We start from the raw sequence: 9,556 nt of genomic DNA on the forward strand, positions 1-9,556 counted from the left end.
GATGATGGTGAGGGGAGGTCGGTGGTGTGTGTGTGAGTGTGTGTGTGTGTGTGTGTGTTTGTATGTCTGTCTGTCTGTGTGTGTCTGTGTGTCTCAGTGCATATGTGTGTGTGTGACTGTGTGTGTCTCTATGCATGTGTGTGTGTGTGTGTGTGTGTGTGTGTGTGTGTGTGTTGGGGTACGGGGGTGTTGGTGGGGGGGGGGGGGGGGGGGGGGCTGTAGTGAGCCCATTGGGATAGTAAGTGATGCAAGCTGCATGTAAATGCCTGAGTCCAAATCCCCCCAGGAGCCCAGTGCAGCAGCAGCGCTGACCCCACAGGCAAGGCAAGAAGGTAAGCTGTCTGTGTGTGTGTGTGTGTGTGTGTGTGTGTGTGTGTGTGTGTGCGCTCGTTAATACTCGTCAGAGCTCGTTAAGACCTCGTTATGCAACCAGTCTCATTCCCTCTGATTTCCTACCCTTCATACAGTATACTGGGAGATGACAATGCTGTTTCTAGCGCAGCTATCAAGTCATGTTGATTTCATATTTTAATATCCCTCAGGATTATGAGTGAAGCTCTAAATAGCTGTTGTCTTTCTTATTGTTTTGTTGTTGTTGTTGTTTTGGTATCGCAAGTGTCTTCTCGAGTTGCGTCACCACTCATCTCGGTATTGTCCAACAACACTCACTCAGTCTCCGCGCCGTCATGTTTACAATAAGCGTACGCACAAGCCTCTTCACTGAGACACATGTGAGTAATTGGCCTGACAAAAAAACCCATTCCTCTCATCATCCTCCAAAACAACATCATTTCGCTAATAATCTCTAGTGGACTGTGCATCGTCTGACTGCATGGATGAGCTTATGCCATCCACGGCAACATGTTGCCGGGTGCCATTTCAATCGTATGGCTGGTGGTGATGAATATGCCGTTTCATCATCATGCACAGCAAAGATGCTAATTAGCGGCCGACTGCGGACAGCACTTCCCACATGAAGGACCTCACTATACGTTTTCATTACGGCGGAGCGGTTCGGAAATGTGGAGTTGAGTCTTGTGGAGTGAAGACGTCAGCTCTGTGATGCCTCAGTGGCAACATAGGGCCCATGTCTGCAAGGTATGAGAATATTCAGTCAGTTCACCGAAGCAGTTATACATTTATGGTCTCATATCACCAGTGGCTCAAATCTATGGTGATCGTGGATGAGTGAGATCAAATGTTGAAAGAATGGATTGAATTCTACATTGCACTTCTAACCCCTGTTTGTTTGTGTGTGTCGGGTGTGTGTGTGTGTGTGTGTGTGTGTGTGTGTGTGTGTGCACATATTGTAGATGTTTATATACAATAATGTATCCGTAAATCAACAACTCTTCCTGTGCTCGACCTGGTTTCTTCTGTTCACTCGCCCAGGCCCAGGGTGTTAGAGCTGTAGGTGTACTGTAGGCTACCTCAGTCTTGAGAGATTGAAATCTCCCACATCCTCCCATCTTGTATCTGCGCCTCCAGCTTAATCACCATCACCATTACTATGGGCTGTGAATGGCTCCACACGGCTGAGGCTGTAATGACATTGGAAATGGGGTCGTGACTGGACTTGGTGTGCGCTGACGCCTCTGCACGTGGGTATTAGCTGGCTGGGGGTAAAAAAAAAATTGTTGCCGTGGTGAGGGCTGGCAGAAGGAGGGATGCTGTCTGTGGAAGGATTGCGTCGGAAAGCTCTCCAAGCCTCTCCGAGCCAAGGACACGGAGGAGCCTATAGAATAGATGTTCCTTTCTTCGCCGCCAGAGGCTCAGACGCATCTACTTATAGCTCTGTGTTTAATGTGTGGAGAGCCCACTCTGCCCTGCCATGTTATGATGACGGAGAGAGAGGGAGGGAGATACACAGGGGAGGGAGAGAGAGAGAGAAGGAGAGAGAGAAGGGGGGGATGGGGTGGGAGAGAGCTGCCTGAGTTATACTGTCTGCATGAGGCTTAGTAGCAGTTAGTTTTCCCCTTCACTTTCATATTGGCACTTGTGACCAAAGGGGACAAGATGGTAATTTCGCAGGGTGCTGTCACCTTCACTCAAGGATAAGAGGTCCCCACTGGTGAGGGAGGAAGAACGATCTGTTGCTGTACTGTAGGTCCCTTGACCTTCATGTGTCTTGTTCTGATGGCCAAAGATTGCAGACAGCTATTGCAGATGGTCATCACCAAAGAACAATTGCTACCCATTGGTGACAAATCAATACCTGTAGTGAACTTAGATTACAGAAAGAACATTTAGAATGTTTAGGCAATATTTATATTTAAACAATTGTTTCAGAAAAAAAAAACCTTTTGGCTGTGAAATCTTTCTACTCCCTGTCTAGATTTCTTGTGCTTCACAGGGCATGAGTCTCAGCAGAAAGCTGATGACGACACTGTTGTAATGTCAAAAAGGAGAAGAAATGACTAACGTTTGACAAATAAAGTGTGACATACAGTTACACATCGCTAATTTCCCTCCCTGCAGAAGCTTACATAGTCTCTGCTCTAAGCTAGAGTCATTCATTGCCAGATTCCATGACGCAGATCTGACTTCTATACGGCGTATCTCAGGACTTTTATGCCGACTGTGTAATAAATTACTTTTTTTTTTGTACGTTGCACGCGAATGGGAGCTGAGCTCAGGGCTCCTCTTACGCAATGCTAAATATGTGTCTGCTTTTGATACAGGGATTTGTTACTCATATGGAAGTCACTGCTCTCATCCCTTTCGGAGAGGACTGAAACAAGCTGGAGTCTCACCATGAGGAAGAGCCCACCCAACACACAATGCTGCTGTGTGTTTATTTAATGCTAAGGGTTCAGATGCAAAACTCTTTAAATCCGTCTGACCACTTTTCTTTTAAATGGGCATTTTGTATCAGGCTCCTATAGGATTTTTTGCCGACATATCAATATTTTAGACCAGGAAGAGAGTGATACTGTATTTGGTGAGTTGTGAAGCAAAATTATTCTATATGTGGAGAGCATTCACTCACCACCATTATCTCATTTTTGACAGAAGTGGCTTTCAGAGGCTTTTGCATCTGAACTCTTCTCCTTCTAATCTAGTCTCAAGTCAAATTTATTACGCAAAGAACCCTTTTGTTCGAGTTAACTTTTCCCACTTTTTTTTTTGCGGACAGGCTGGAGTCTGTTTGGGTGTGAGCGTGATGCTCTGATGGCAGCCCGTGCTGCCGGGGGGGTGGGGGGGGGGGGGGGTTGGGGTTGGCATGATGCCATGTGTTGGTTACACACTCTCTCCGCCATGTGTGTATGGTTTATGTAAGCAGGACCCTTAGGCCAGGTGCAGCCCGGGTACAATGCCAAGCGCACGCACACAGTGAGCAACCGGGAGGGGCAGGTGCCGTGTGAGGTCACTGACCCCAGCACCGTGCCCTTTCCCCCTTCCCACGCGCGCATCGTCGTCAGGGGCAACACGCACGGCACCGCCGCCGCTGTGTTTTCGGCGCATCTGTCAGGCCGAGTTGGCGCGGCGCGGGCCTCGGCGAAGCGGCCGGACGGAAAGCCGGACGTGACGGAGCGTGAGATGGGCGTCGCGGGCGCGGCGGCGGCGGCGGGCCGGATAACGAGACTCGAGGTGACAGTGGCCAGATGAGATGTTCCCGCTCCGTCGCCACGAGGCGGACGAGAGAGGTGAGTGAGCGCGCTACGCTACGCACCGCGCCGCACCGTGCGGCGGCGGTTATATCACGGACACGGACCACGTCAACCGCTCTCTTCCCCACAGGAGGGAGATCTCTAAATAATGAAGACGGCTCTTCGCCTCTGCCCCTAAGAAAAGCACTACAAAAGAAATGGCATTTGACATCTTAAGAGATGAAAGGACACAGCAGGCACTTGAGGAAAAAGGGCTTTCCAGCGAGAGCTCGCCTCTGTTGGAGCTACTAGTCTTTGCTTTATTGCCATGAAAACAGAACAAAATGGCTCCCAATCTATCTGAACTGCATCGCCCCGGTTACACTCACGTTCCTCATCACTGGTCTTGGCATGTGATAGAATTGTTATTTGATAACAAATCTCTTTTGTATCAGTCCGTGCTGTGCTGCTCAAACTGAACAATGAGCGTCGGTCTATCTTCACTCACAATCAAATCCCTTTCGACAGAGAAGGCTGTCTCTTCATCTCCCAGACCAAACAAAGACGTTAGATGTTCATTGTGATGAAAGGCAAGGCAAGGTAAAATGTATTTGTTTCTGAAAGCTTTTTTTTTTTTAATTATATAATCACTACACAACCTGGTCATAGTGAAAAGGGTGCAGGCCTACGCAACACATTTGCCCTGAAGCGCAGGACTTCAATAATTGCTCCTTATTAGAGTGGATTGCCCATGTGGTATGCCTCTAAATAGGTAGGAAAAAAAACATAAGGCTGCCATTTTGGGATGAAATTTGACCGGTAAGCAGTCAGCCGTGTGTTGAGAAGCACATTACATGCCAGACTACCGAGCACGGAACACCAACACCCCGTGTGGATGGTGGAACGCATCATTCTAGGCGCACATTTGAAAGCAGCTTAGAGGTATTCTAAACCCTCTTTACAAAACCAATGGATCGTGGTCTATTTGCAAGAGTGGCTGCAATCTCTAGACTTCTTTTTTGCTCTGTAAGCCTCGTTGGTGGATTGTTTTCCATCATCCGTTGTTGAATGAACAACCCACCGTTTGTAGTGGCCATCACTGATCCCCCCCCCCTCCCCCCACTGCCATTGTGCTGCTGGGAGACGATAGAGAGGTATCGATTGGGAGATATTTTTAGAAGAAAAAGAAGGGGGGAAAAAGACAAGAGTTCAACACACCCGAATTCCCTTATCGCGCGATGCCCGCTCATTTCCCCCGCTGCCACGGCCGCAGACGGGCAGGTTGAGAGGATTAAGAGCCGAGTCTCGGGGGCTCACCACCCAGCTCACACACACACACACACACACGGGGGGTAGAGAGGTAAGGGGTCTCTTTTGTGAAGGACGTGCGCGGTGACATGGCGGTGAACTCTTCTGGGGAAGTGATATACAGTAGGGCCTCCTCGCATCATTCACGTGTCCGTCGCACGAGGAAAGGGATGTGGGCTGCGTCATTTCCTTTTCATTTCAAGACTTGTCCGCTCCTTTAGAGCAGCAACATGCTGCCACCCAGTGGTCATGTCTGGTACTTTGTGGTTGGTTATTGAAAAACTAAATCCCCATCACACTCTCCTGTGTCTTAGTCGATGTTGAGTCAGTGTCCATGCATGTCTTTTAGAGACCCAACTAATGATATCAATCATTTCCTATACATACATTATACATGCATACATACACATAGAGGGTGTTTTGAGGAGTACATTTGTGTTAAGAGCTACTTCTTTGGCTACTGGCCACTGAGGTGTCATGGGTAATGTAGTGTTTTCAACACACTAGATCTTGGCCCTCAGTAACTGCAGGGCCTCAGCCTGTCATGCCATATTACAGTAAGCTACTGTAAATGACTAAATTCCGGCATCTGCATTCTGACATAGATCAGGAGAACCGAGACTTGGTGACCCAACTGCATTATACAAAGACTAGAAGTAGGCTGGACCAGTACTTACTTAATTTATATGAGTGGACACACATAAAGACTCCTGCTGCAAGCTGGAGGTGGAGATGGCGGTCAAGGAGGCCGAGCCAGAGGACGCGCGGCTCCAGAGCGAGGTGGAGCTGGAGGCCCGCGTGGAGACGCAGGCTGCGGAGCTGCGGCGGCAGGCCTGTGCCTCCGGCAAACTGGACAAACGGACCTGATTCCAACACCCTATTCCCCCTACTGGGGAGCGAGGGTAACAACGCCGAGCTGCCTGATCTGATGGGCTCAACACATAGAACATGTACCTGACATGTGCCACCAGGGGGCAGTGGAGCTCTTTGCTGAAAATAATACACATCTAAAGACTTTAAAATGTCTCAATGCATTTGTTTTTGGGTGCATTTTTTTTATTTTTTGCCATGAAGAAGAAAGATGACTATGGATAAAATGAACACATTTGCACTGTTGTGTCAGCTTAATTCTTCTGTGTATTGGTCCATGGAAGATAAAGAAGGGAGGGCCGGGGATTGAAGAGGGAATAGAAATTCATCTTGAACATCTTTAATTTGTTAGCTGGAATTTGCTGTTTGCTGAGGGGAATTGTGTTCTTATGCTGATGCTGTTGTTTGCCGAGCGGCGGGCGGAAACCCCCAGACCACCGAAAACATCGGTGTTTGTCTTCATCCGAGCGGGCTGTTTGTGGCGCTCATCAAAGCCCACTGCTGCGAGTAGCACGTTTGACAGAGCTTTACGTGGGAAACCTGTTTGCCTTCCCTAGCGCGCTAGCTAGGTGGTTGCATTCTGTCTATATGCACAAATGAAATCAACCGATTCAAGCCGGCTTTTGAAATCAACTGTCGCAGGGTAAGCCCCGTCGTTTGTTTGTTTGTTTGTTTGTTTGTTTGTCAGGCACACCCTTTTAGAGACTCAGTGGACGAATCTTAGTAGAACTCTTCACATCAGCTGCCTGCCAAAGCTCGGGCATTACTACAGGCAGACAGAAGAACTCTCTCTCCCTCTCCCTCTCCCCCTCTCTCCCTCTCTCTCCCTCTCTCTCTGTGTCCCTTCAGCTCATCTTTATTTCACCCCCTCTTTGTCCCTTTTTCTCGATCTCTCTTTCTCTCCATCTCCCTCCCCTCCCTCCTTCTCTCTCTCTCTCTCTCTCCCTCACTCTCTCTCTCTCTCTCTCTCTCTCTCTCTCTCTCTCTCCCTCACTCTCTCTCTATCTCTCTCTTTCTCTCTCTCCCCGGGTCCTCTGGCCGTGTGTGCTGTTACCCCGCTGGGGACAGCTTTTTGAAAAGCAGCTCTCTCCAACTCGGAGCTCGGCATCTCTGAACCGGCACCAGGTGAGCGCCGACACTCAGTAGGACACGATGTGCGGTCACACCACACCCGGGGAAAACGTGTGTGTGTGTGTGTGTGTGTGTGTGTGTGGGGGGGTGGGGGGGTTGGGCAAGAAAAGTAATTTGGTGGAGAAGAATCTAGAATCAAGAGAAAAGGCACTATCATTAAAGTGAAACGTGATGAATGGGTTAGTGATATTGATTAAATCGAGGTGCCTCTGCCTCCAGATGTGTAAAGGACTCGGCCGTATGTCCGTCGCTCTGATTCAGTTGCTGATATTTGAACCCATTTTACCCAACCCACATTTCCTCCCATGACAAATGTGCATGTTTATTTATACGTGCATGTGCTGGGTGGAACTGAACTTAAGAAGAGATATGCCCATCTACTTCCTTCGTAGGGGATACCTAATTGAAACAAGTTGATAATGGCCTAGTTTAAATTAAAAGCTACAAGTCAAGTGGAACTTGGTCATCAATTATTCACGATAACAAAATGTCTACGCTTTAAGGCGAGTGGGAGGAAGATAAGGGGGTGTCGGTTTGTTAAAATACAGTCTGCAATTTCACACTGTCGTCTCCCAGGCAGGAAACTGTTTAGCTCAGAGGAGCCCAGACGAAACAGAGGGATCCTTATCACCGGGCAAAATGAATAGTGACATTTCTTTCCTATTAAAACACATAATAGACCCAGGTTCCATTTGAACTTTCTAAGGATGGAAGGGGAGCTCGATCCGGTCGCCCCCAAGGTCTGGCTGAAGGGCACTGTTCAGGGTGGACCTAATTTGATCACGGGGATGGGGGGGGGGGGGGGGGTTGCTATCCTGAAATGGCTGGAAGGCGCATTGCGATCACCCAGCGTTGTCTGCCAAATCCGCGCCACAGCAACACCAATCCGTTAGAGGACGACTGGCGCAGGAGGAAAAACAACCAAATGGATTTGCCTCTACCCTTCATCCCCTTTCCTCCACACAATTGCTTTTGGAGGTGCAGGGAAAAGTGTGGGCTCACAGGGGAGACGCAGCACAGCTGGAGACCCAGAGAGAGAGAGAGAGAGAGAGAGAGAGAGAGAGAGAGAGAGAGAGCTCACTGAGGCCTTCCAAGCTTGGTAAACAGGAGAAGAAACACATTTCTGGGATCTCAATCAACGACCGTCACTCTAAAACCCTCCCCTCCCTTCGTCCATGGACACTTATTCAATTAAGATGGATTATTGGGGTGTGTAAGGAAGTTCCGAGTCGGCTTCTTTTTTGGGGGGGGGGGGGGGGGGGGGCAGAGGAAATAATCCTCGTAATTGCCTTTAAAACTGTGCTTTGCAACCCCTCCCTAGCACCGACTCGCTCGGAGATGTGTCTTGTCTCTGTCACGCTTATTTCCAGCAGTAAATAAAATGGAGGGCCATTCGGCATTAATAACAGTGAAGCATGTCTTGTCTTGGAGCCTGCACAAATCTAATCCACTCAGTTTCACATTGTTATTTCCTTTTGATAATTTCATCCTGCAGGGAAATAACGCTGGCTTATGAATGATTTTAGATACTCTTTGAGAACGAGAGATAGAGAGACAGAGGGAGAGACAGAGGAAGAGAGAGAGAGAGAGAGAGAGAGAGAGAGAAAGAGTGGGAAGAGAAAGTGGGAGAGGGACTTAGCGAGTTCATTATACTCACTGAATTGTAATCATTTGAAGAGACTGAAATATTGGAGTTGTGCCCAAAAAAAGGCGAAAAAAAAGAAAAAAAGAAATGAAGAGGAAGAAGCTCTGATGAGAAAAGGCAGCTCGCTTTCTGACTTTGATGGGCTCGGAGTAAGTCTATCAAATCCCATTGGTGCGCACGAGCACTAAGGCACACCCGGGCCTCACCCAGGCTCCAAATAATCAAATGAATAAACGCCTCTGATTGGCTCCATGCAGAACAGATTCCATCTGCACCGTAATCCTCGGTGGCACGGCAACCGGGCTTTAATTATGATTATTTATCCCGGCCAATATCTGCTACCGCGCAGTCCCCCCGCGCTCCTCGCCTTGTCATAAATATTGCAGCGCGCGCGGGGCGAGAGCGGGTGAGTCGCTTGATCATTATTTATTGTACCGCACAGGAGAGGATTAACCGTTCCGCGCGAGTGCGCGTTTTAAAGATCGCACGAGTCAGATCGGTTTAGCCATCATCAGGCTTATGGCGCACATCGCGCGGGAGGGCGGTAAAAATGTTACGCTCGAAAAAAAAAAGCGAAATAGCTGGCTTAATACCTGTGTCCTAATTTCCGCGCGAGCACGGCACCTTGTAAGTCTGGGTGTTAGAGACACTCCGCTTTAGAGAGAAGGTCCTGAGAGCTCTCTGTGTTTACCTCCCTCAAACAGCTAATTAGTTTTAGCTGTTTGTCAATCATTAAAAAAAAAAAAAAAACAGCACAAATTAAATTAATATATAATTATTGAGATGAAGGCTCACGGCCCGACCCTCACTTTCTACAAACAGCAGGTGGTAATTTAGTCATTAGGTAGTGTAATCTACTGACAAAAATCAGAGGTGTTTGTAGGCTGAGGTAGAAGTCGCAGAGGTAGAACCGAGGCCGGGTTTGTTACATTTATATATTTATTTCACTTTTTTTTTTACTGCTCTTAAGCGCGGAATGGTGGGAGGCAGGAAATTAAGTGAAAACAACACT

Source organism: Sardina pilchardus, chromosome 21, assembly GCF_963854185.1.
Source record: "Sardina pilchardus chromosome 21, fSarPil1.1, whole genome shotgun sequence".
Taxonomy (NCBI): Eukaryota; Metazoa; Chordata; class Actinopteri; order Clupeiformes; family Clupeidae; genus Sardina; species Sardina pilchardus.